The 9649-nt window shown below is 44.3% G+C and overlaps 1 long non-coding RNA gene across 2 annotated transcripts; it reads left to right on the top strand.

Annotated features, from left to right (window-relative positions):
- The first annotated feature begins 2359 nt into the window (after positions 1-2359).
- On the top strand, positions 2360-7836 carry LOC122466084. 2 transcript variants are annotated; one of them, XR_006291321.1, is made up of 2 exons: positions 2360-2889; positions 6465-7836. It is a non-coding gene; the product is annotated as an uncharacterized LOC122466084 (long non-coding RNA). The 2 variants fall into 2 exon arrangements; XR_006291320.1 differs by having other exon boundaries at positions 6449-7836.
- Positions 7837-9649: the final 1813 nt, after the last annotated feature.

The following is a 9649-nucleotide window of genomic DNA, read 5'->3' as shown; positions in this document are numbered from 1 at the left end:
GAGTCTCAGGATAATGATCAGAGTGGAGTGCAAGTCACTAGGAATGCAGATTTTGCATCAAGTGATATATGCCAAAATCCAGACTGGGCACTCAATTTTGAGCAGACTTTTACTTCACTGAGTTGTCCAAGGCTGTGCTCAACACATAAGGATACACATCACTCTCTACAAACTTTCTCATTGAGCTTGGTAGAGTCCACACAGATCTAAACCTTGTCATTTGGTTTTTGGCCCACTACATCCCTGCCCACCATTCAGCTGGAGTGTCTGTTCTGAAAATATTTGTTCCACGCAGCTGAGCTCCGCTTTCATCTACAGCAGCAAAAGGAGAGAGACTTTCCTAGGTGTTGATTGAGCAAATGGCTTCGTATTCGGGATACATTTGATGTGGTGTTCTCCCTCTGATTTCCCCAGTCTTTGGAATGATTTGGGGAATCTCTTCCTGGACTCAGGTCCCAGGTCCAAGACTGGTTTCTATTCTTATGACGAGCCCTAGGGCTGTGATTGCTGGGCAGCCAAGTAGAGCAGTGCTTAGGCCATATACAATGTAGATCTCTTGGGATGTAGTCTTCTCTCTGAGATTTAGAGTGGCCATTTTTGTTTTCCTTTCATGCTTAATGAGGACTATCCTGGGCCTTTCAATATCTTTTTTGGCTCTTGAAGTGTTGGTGCTTCCATCCTTCTATAAAGCGTTTCTGGAATTGCTGTTACATCAGTGCCTGTGTCTATTCTGAAGTTTATTTTATACTTTCCCAAGGTGATTGTGGTGATCCATGGCAGTTCTTTTTGGTTATTTCCTATAGCTCCAAGGTGTCTGAGCCCAGTGTCTTATGGGTCGTCTTCTTGAAAGGCAGCTACTACCATATGTTCAGACCAGCAGACTGCTGCGTAATATCCCCTTTTTAGACATTACCTGCGTGTGGTGTCCCTTGCTGGACAAAGCCTTTTGCCATGACATGGTTTGCCACATCATGAAGTTCTTTCATGTGCTTGTTGTATTCCTTTTCTTTATTCCTTGTTAGCATAGCTCTCTCTGGTTCCCTTTGTGCTTGTACTAATCTGAATGGGTATTGTCTCTAGGCATCTGGAAGTATTTTCCGCCTCACATCTTTGATTTCTCCTCAAAGTTATTCCTGAAAAGAGCCAGTTGTTTTTTTTATGTACTGACTTTGCAGGACTATGTTCTTGGCTGCCTTTAATATGAGGTTAGTATAATTTTGGAGTCTTTCTGATAATCAGCTGTCCCTACAACAGCCTGCCTCTGATAAATAATTTTCTCATCTCCCCATAGCCACAGCAATGGATTAGGTTGTACAAGGCCGTTATGAAGCCATTCACTGACTCACTCTCCTCTTGCTTGCTTAAGGGAAATTGTACCAGCTCAAAAATCACATGATGGCATGGCATGAAATGCATATCCAGTTCTTCATTAACAATATGGAACTGTTTCTTCTGAGCAGCTGGGTGAGACTTCTGGAAAGGATAATGCCCTCTGTCTCTGGTCCCATTGTATAGAGCAGGGTGTTAAACTTGCTTCTCCTCTGATCGCTGAGCTAAAACAGAAGTTTTAAAGAACCACTGGAGTGGCTATTCCAGTGGTGCTGGAACTCTCATCTTGCTGGGGGTGGTGTTTGGAAAAAGGCTGGGTCAGAGGTAGCCATCTGTGCTGTTTCACCAGATTATTCCCCCCTCCCTCCCTTTTTCTTTGTCAGCTGTGTGTGGAGTAAGATGGTGTGGGCCTTTAAGGCAGCAAACTGTTGTTTCAGGCCTTAGTTTTAGGTTCCCTTACCTTTCTGTCTTCACTCCCTGTTGCAGCCTGGATTTATTGACAATGTACTGAGTATTCCAGATAGAAAATGCCCTGGGTTTAGATGGAAATGTGACCTGTGGAGACAAGGGGCCTTCCCCTCTCCTGTCAGTTCCCTCTACCCATAGAGTTCCAAACACATTGTTTTTGCACAGAGGGGGTTCCATCATCTCAGCAGAATGAGGGACAGGACGATGCCATGTAGGGTCTATCTCCCTACCTTACTGATCTGATCTGACCAATACATTATTAGTGCCATCTCTGCTGAGTCATGCAGCAGAAGGAATAATATGCCTTATAAAGTAATCCAGTGAGAGACATTTAGAACTCAGCATTTGTCATTTGGAGTGCCTTGCAACATTCTAAATATAGGAAGATACCGCAGTTAGTACCCGGGGTGGTGGATATTGAATTTTAATGTTTCCTACTGTAAGGGAAAATTGAGTAGGCCCAAACTTTGACCAAGATAACTGTGATTAAAACAACTGTGTACAAGGGGCAGGAGAAGAAAAAGAATAGAAAATTTAAGCAGAACAATTTAAGCAGTCTTATGAAATATAGCTGTGACTGCTAGTGTTAGGAAAGCGTTAACCGCAAAAGAACAAACAGTGAATAACAGGAAAAAGCTTATTTTGATGTATTCCTAATAAGGAAAATGTTAATAAGGAAGTGTGTGTAATTGATTATGGTTTTAAGCTATATAAGCTTTTGTATTCCCTTTCGGGGGGGTCGGCAGCTTGGCTGTCGTTCCCCTGCATGCTTGTAATAAAGTGGGCTTCAGGCTGTTCTGATCCAAACACAACACGTGGTAATTTTTTCCACAACAATTAAATGGTGCTGTGATTCGGATAGACAGCCGACCCCCAGAACCAGAGGACCACGAGCAGCTCCCCGCCAGACCCAGGGCTCATCTGAAAGGTAAGAGACCTTTTGAAATCTCTATTGTGGGTTTCTGATGGAGGATTTCCCACAGGCTCTGGGTTCGGGTGAGTTGCATGCTCTATTTGGACTTTTTGCTGCCAGACATGCCTGATGCCCTTCTGGTTCTGGTTTCCCTGGGAAGAGCCACTGGGAATGGCTGAGTAGGTCTATGGGTGGACCTCTGTTTTGTGTGCCAGTGTGAATGTTTAAGTGAGAGAAAGAGCCACAGTAAGATGCCCAGAGCTCTCTGTGAAGCCATTGGCTTGTGATCAGAGGTGTCTCTACAGCAAACCCTGTGGCCCCAACTAGTGGGCTAAGATGAGAGCCCTGACCAAGACAGTTTCCCTCTGCAAGGCATGACTAGTGAGGGTCTGTCTGGGGCTAGGATTGTATGACTCCATCCCCTACTGTCTGTGACATTCTGGTTTCCCTCACCCTCTTTCCTCTGGTTCCCCTCCTCTACCAGAAGGTGGTCTGATGAGCCACTGACTGGTCTTGTCACCTTGCCTGAAGCAACAGAGTAAATGGTGCCATTCTCTCTGAGAGTAGCCGACGCTCTTTGCTGAAGGGAAGCTGTAAGGGAGTCGTGGACGTCCTAAACAAACCTTCCCTGTGTGAGTGCCCCGTGTGAAAGGAGGTCAGGTACTTGGGGGCCGCAGGGTCCAAAAAGGATCTCCACCTCACCAGGAAGGCTGGAAAATGGGGGCCAGTGAGTCCAAAGGGGCCACCGTCCCGCCAAAAGGCACACGTGTGTACTAAATGTACACAAATTACGGTCCTTTTACTTGCAAGTTCCTGAAAAAATGGAATTGGTATACCAGGGATGATTCAAAATTACAGTCTACCCTAGAGGGAAAGTTTTAATCTTGACAGGATTGTGCACCTCAGAGGTGCACTTCTGGCCAATGTTTGATGCATATTTCAATTGGTATGGAGAAACAGAAAAAACGGTGCCGTGAATCTCAAAGGAGGAGTCTCAAGGACTCCCTGGAGAAACTTAAAACACAATTAAAGGAGACAAAAGAGAAACTGGGTTTTCCAAGCCCCTGCTGGCCAGCAGATATCTCTCTACCTTTTAAGGCCTCTTCGGGGTACCCCCTCAGCTCCATCTGAAGATCTATAACCTTACGTTTAAACTGCAGTAGGGGTGGGCAATATTCCTAATCCCCACCCTGTCTCTTTACCTCTGACCGCTTCTATCAATCCTCTGTCTGACCATCATGCCTTCCTCCTCAGCCCTTGCTCACCGGTTAACCTTTTGGGAAGATCCTTGCTATGTACATTAAAATGTACATGGACGCTTCAAGAGGGAGACCAACCCCAGCCCTTCCTTGTTGCAACAGGAACTGCTGGCTAAGGTCATGCTGACCAGGCTGGGTACATTGGGTCCGCCCAACTGGGTAAAGTTTGCCTGAACCCAGCAAGACCCCTTCCCAAGGTGCAGCAGTACCCTCTCTGAAAACAGGCTGAGGAAGGAATTTGACCAGTAATCACCTCCTTAATATAGCAAAAAGCCATTATTCCTACTGTCAGTGAGTGTAACTCCCCCATTTCACCGTGCTGTTAATGCTGCTGTTCTCCCTACCTTTCCTGTTGCCCCTAGCCCTGCTACTATCCTTTCCTACAATGCACCAGTGCTGAGGGGTTGTTACCACCTCAAATAAGGGAAAGGTTGTATTAAGTCCGGACATAAAGAATTAAGGTTATTATTAAATAAGATGCATCTAGATATAAGGAATGAATGTGTGTGTATGTAAATAGGTGTGTATAAATAAATAAAAGGGGGGTCAGCTGAATCTTGTAATCCAGTGGATAGGAATTTTTCCTTATTTATGACCTACTGATCCCAGTGGACCCTTCCCCAGGGAGGTGAGAAGTAAGAATTTTCTTTAGCTTATGAGCCGCTAGCAGACAGGGTGTGTGTGATTGAAAGATGGGTGGGGAACAGTCTGAAAGTTCCCTCCTCACCACGGGAGGGCGCCCCTGCGTATTACATGTGCGTTCTGTCCAGGTGGCAAGCCTCACGGGGGATGATTCGGGTGACCCTTGTAAGGAAAGGGACCAGGAGGGGTCGGGGTTAGTCAAAGGGGGTTAGTCAAAAAGCCCACCCTCCTTGCTAAATTGGTTATCAAACAATGCCTGTGCCCATGGAAAGGAATAATGCAGCGAGGAAAAAAAGGATCAGGCCCAAACAAGCAGGCAACAACAGCTAAAGGAAGTTGAAAGAAACAAAGTGGAAGTTAACTATGTAGTTACTGGAGGAAATTAAGCAGTAAAACTTTGTACAAATGTTAAAAAAGGTGTTATCTTGGTTTCTTTGCAGCCTTTCCTTTGGAGAAAGGGCACATTTCTCTGGAGGAATATCTGTAAATAATCCAGGCAAAAGGTTATTTAAGTGAAATCATTTAACTGTGAATAAGTTAGTCAAATTTGCTCAAAAACACTCCTGGTCTGTACAATCTTTGTTTTATAAGTTTAAGATGAATTGGTGTTGTTTTAAAATTGTAAAACCAAAAAACACTTTTGCCAGGCAAAAGAAACTAGTGTTGTTTAATTTTGGTATTGAGCATTTAATCCTTAAGGTGACTTAATGCTCTACAAGATTTAAAATGTTTTTAAATAAAGACCAAAGTTGTGGCTGCAGCAGGACAGTCAAAGCCAGGAAAATGGGAAAAGATTTTAAATCTGTTTTGGTAACAAATAACAGAGAAAAGCTGAAGTCAGTGCCCCACACTAAGTCTTAAGGTGGTCTGTGTAATCAACCATCACTTTGCCAAAGGGGAGCCAAAATGGGTTGTGTTTTCCTTTTCAAATCAATGTGTGTTTAAAAGCAGGAGTTAAAAGTTAGAAGTTAATTGTGTCCTTTTGAGACGAAGTCTCTAAGCGACTGATAACTCTGAATCCAAAAGCAAGCCAAGAATGTCTGTGTTAATGCAAATCACCTAAATAATAAAGATAGAAGCCATTGAAACCTGACCTGCCTATAAAACAAATACAGGAAAATATGGGGAGTAATTCCTCAGTTTTGCCTGCAATCAGCAAGGGTATTTGTAAAGAAAGGAATATTTTAAGCAATACTGCCAACAGTGTGTAATCTGCCAGCAACATAGTGTTGGTAAAGCTGTCAAGGTTAGGCAGGCAGCACATCCCCCTTCCTGGGGACCTTTTGTAAATATTCAAATTGATTTTATTTAAATGTCTAAATGTTGTAATTATAAGTGTGTTAGTTTTAGTTAATGTATTTTCCAACTGGGTTGAGGCCTTTCCCTGTAAAAAGGCAGATGCCAAAACTGTTGTTAAACTTTAAGGATTTTGTACCACGATTTGGCATACCTGGGAGTAGCAACAGTGATAGTGGACCTAATGTTATTGGACAAATTATAACAAGTTATGTGCAGCTTTACAGATCCAACACAATCTCCACTGCTCCCACCACCCACAGTCTGCCGGGACAATGAAATGTCAAAATGGGATTTTGAAAAATAAACTGGCCAAGATCTGTGCTAAAACAAATTTAAGGTGGCCAAATGCCCTCCCTTTAGCATTAATGAATATGAGGGCCACTCCCAGTCGAAAGACTGGACTCAGCCCTCATGAAATTCGAACAGTGCACCCGATGCGACTACTGGCTGTGTCGCCACTGGCCCTGGCTCAGATGGACATTCATTTAATGGATGACACAATGCTTGATTATCGCCAGGCACTAATGAAATGTGTCAGGTCTCTTTATACACAGGTAAAAGAAGCACTATCTAAGAATCCTGAGCATCCCTGCCACTCACTGGGGCCAAAAGACTGGGTCTATATAAAGGTCCATCAGTGAATGACCACCCTGGCCCTGCGCTGGAGAGGCCCTTACCAAGTCCTGTTAATTACCAACACAGCTGTGTGGTGCCAGGGACTGATTGCCATCCCTCCACCTCGGGATAATCCTCCGACTGATGCTGCTGTTCCTTCTGGACAGCAGGAGAAAAGAACAAGGTGAAGTGCTAGTAACCTCTCCCTTATCCACTGACAGAACTACTGTGCATTTGGACTTTGCTAGAAGAAGCAAACCATTACAGGGTGATGTGCTGGTAACCTCTCCCCTGAATAATGCTAAACCACGGCTGTTCCAAGAAAGAAGAAGGAACACTCGCTCTGCTGAAATCACCAAAGTCCTAGGGATTCCTGACTACAAAAGACATTAAGAATTGGCCCTGGTGGAAAAGACGAAGTATTGTTAATTGGCAGGGAGGGAATTGTGGGGACCGCACTTGGAAATGTGGAGTTGAGTGGTGGGGTGGGTTTTTTCTGGGGGGTGGGCTCTGTGCTTACGGACAAGTACCATCAAAATGCACTGCCATCCCTAATTGGCTCCGGAGGATGAATACCAAAAACACCTTGCTGCCACAGACATTACTCCCACCATTCCCTCCACCTCTGTCACCATCCCTTAAATTTACCCGAATACAGATAATACTGTGTATTCTAATGAAACCCAATGGCCCAGGCCTTCACATCTTAGTGATTTACTAAAATTTTGTTCAGAAATTTTTTTTTAAGTTCAAAATACTTCATATAAGCGAACAATTAAGTAAAAAACAAATGCGTCGGTGAAAATAGAAATATATAATATTACTACAAATGAGCCCCAGGAATCAGAAATTAAGATTAATGGGTTCTATGACAGGGTAGATATGATGGCTGCTCCTGAACTCTGCATATGTTGGATGAAGTAGGCCCTTACTGTTATTTGATCACCCAACTAGTAAATAATCAAACGTATACTCAAAGAACTTGCTCTGCCATGGAAAAATATATCTGTATTAAAATTATCCCAGTAACTGATAATTTAACCCGCGCCATATTGCAACATACCACTTCCTATGCACTTGATGCTGCTGCCTCCCAGAAGCACTTGCAAGTAACTAACCAACAATTGTGGTACAGCCCTTCACAGAGAAAGGATGGGTTAGAATGTCAATGGACCGTGATTAATGCTATACTAGGAAATGTCACGTTCACATTGCCCTTTTATCCAGTTTTCAAGTCACCTCTATATATCCAAATTGCTCAAAAGGGGCTGCTATTAGGTTAGCTCAGCAAAGGGCCTGGGTTGCCTCTAGGAAAAAAAAAAGAGGGACCTGGCTGGACGCTTATGGGATGAAGCCAATAGTGCGGCTGTGGTTTGGAACATTTATAAAGGCCAGCAGCATGAAGAAAAACTGGGACAATTGAAAAAGGCACTAGAGCACAGTTAACTCAGGTGCAGGCTGGAGTTGGTGAATTACGTGTTATTTCTGCCCGTAGTTCAATAATCCAGAAACTGCTAACAACAGTAGTGCTAAGTATCACTGAGGCTGGGAAGACATTGCAGTGGGATCTGGCATGATTAGAAATTTGGGATTTCCTGAATGACCAGCTGATGGCCATTTGGAGTGATCTTGAGCATCAAACTTGCCCACTGCCCTTACAAATACTTCAGAAGTATCATCTAATCTATGGCCCTGGAGACATACTTGGAAACTTTCTGGGTGGAAGTGCAGACATTCGCAATGCTCCTTCCAGGTATACTGACCCGTTGGAGGGGTGTGGGCTCCCACATACCGAATCCTTCCGGGTCCGTGGGGAGGATGCATGTGGGATTGGATAATTCACCAAAATATTTGGAAAATTAAACTACCTTGTATGCCTAACCAATTCATAGTCAGTGCTCCTAGAATAACACCCAAAATTTGCATAGGGATAGGAAGTCAGTGGACGCTCTGGCCATTAGAACCCACACAGCTCCAGTGTGTATGCAAACTGAAGCCCGGGGAAGTTGTTACAGTACATAAGGACTGAAGGTAAAAAATCCATTACAATCTACATACCACACAGACTATGCTGACAGCTTGTGCCACACGCTCTCAAAGAAACTGCGGAATCACCTGATCAACATCCTCTACAGCAAACAGGGGAAGATTAAGAATGAGCTCTCAAAAATGGATACTCTCATAAAAAACCAACCTTCCACACAAACTTCCTCGTGGCTGGATTTTACTAAAACTAGACAAGCCATTTACAACGCACACTTTACTTCTCTACAAAAGAAAAAGGACACTAAACTTTCTAAACTACTACAGGCTACAAGGGGCCACAGCAATGGTTCCCTCAACCCACCCAGCAATATTGTTAATCTATCCAACTATACTCTCAGCCCAGCAGAAGCTGCTGTCCTATCTCGGGGTCTCTCCTTCTGCCCCTCCACCCCCTCGAACATGATACAGTTCTGTGGTGACCTAGAATCCTATTTTCGACGTCTCCGACTCAAGGAATATTTCCAAAATACCTCTGAACAACATAATGATCCACAGAGGCCTGCCTACCAACATTACAAAAAGAAGGATTCTAGGTGGACTCCTCCTGAAGGTCGAAACAGCAGACTGGACTTCTACATAGAGTGCTTCCGCCGACGTGCACGGGCTGAAATTGTGGAAAAGCAGCATCACTTGCCCCATAACCTCAGCCGTGCAGAACACAATGCCATCCACAGCCTCAGAAACAACTCTGACATCATAATCAAAAAGGCTGACAAAGGAGGTGCTGTTGTCATCATGAATAGGTCGGAATATGAACAAGAGGCTGCTCGGCAGCTCTCCAACACCACTTTCTACAAGCCATTACCCTCTGATCCCACTGAGAGTTACCAAAAGCATCTACAGCATTTGCTCAAGAAACTTCCTGAAAAAGCACAAGATCAAATCCGCACAGACACACCCGTGGAACCCCGACCTGGGATATTCTATCTACTACCCAAGATCCATAAACCTGGAAATCCTGGGCGCCCCATCATCTCAGGCATTGGCACCCTGACAGCAGGATTGTCCGGCTATGTAGACTCACTCCTCAGGCCCTACGCTACCAGCACTCCCAGCTACCTTCGAGACACCACTGACT

Source organism: Chelonia mydas, chromosome 1 (assembly GCF_015237465.2).
Source record: "Chelonia mydas isolate rCheMyd1 chromosome 1, rCheMyd1.pri.v2, whole genome shotgun sequence".
NCBI classification, from domain to species: Eukaryota; Metazoa; Chordata; order Testudines; family Cheloniidae; genus Chelonia; species Chelonia mydas.
This window is presented reverse-complemented; position numbering and strand designations above follow the sequence as displayed.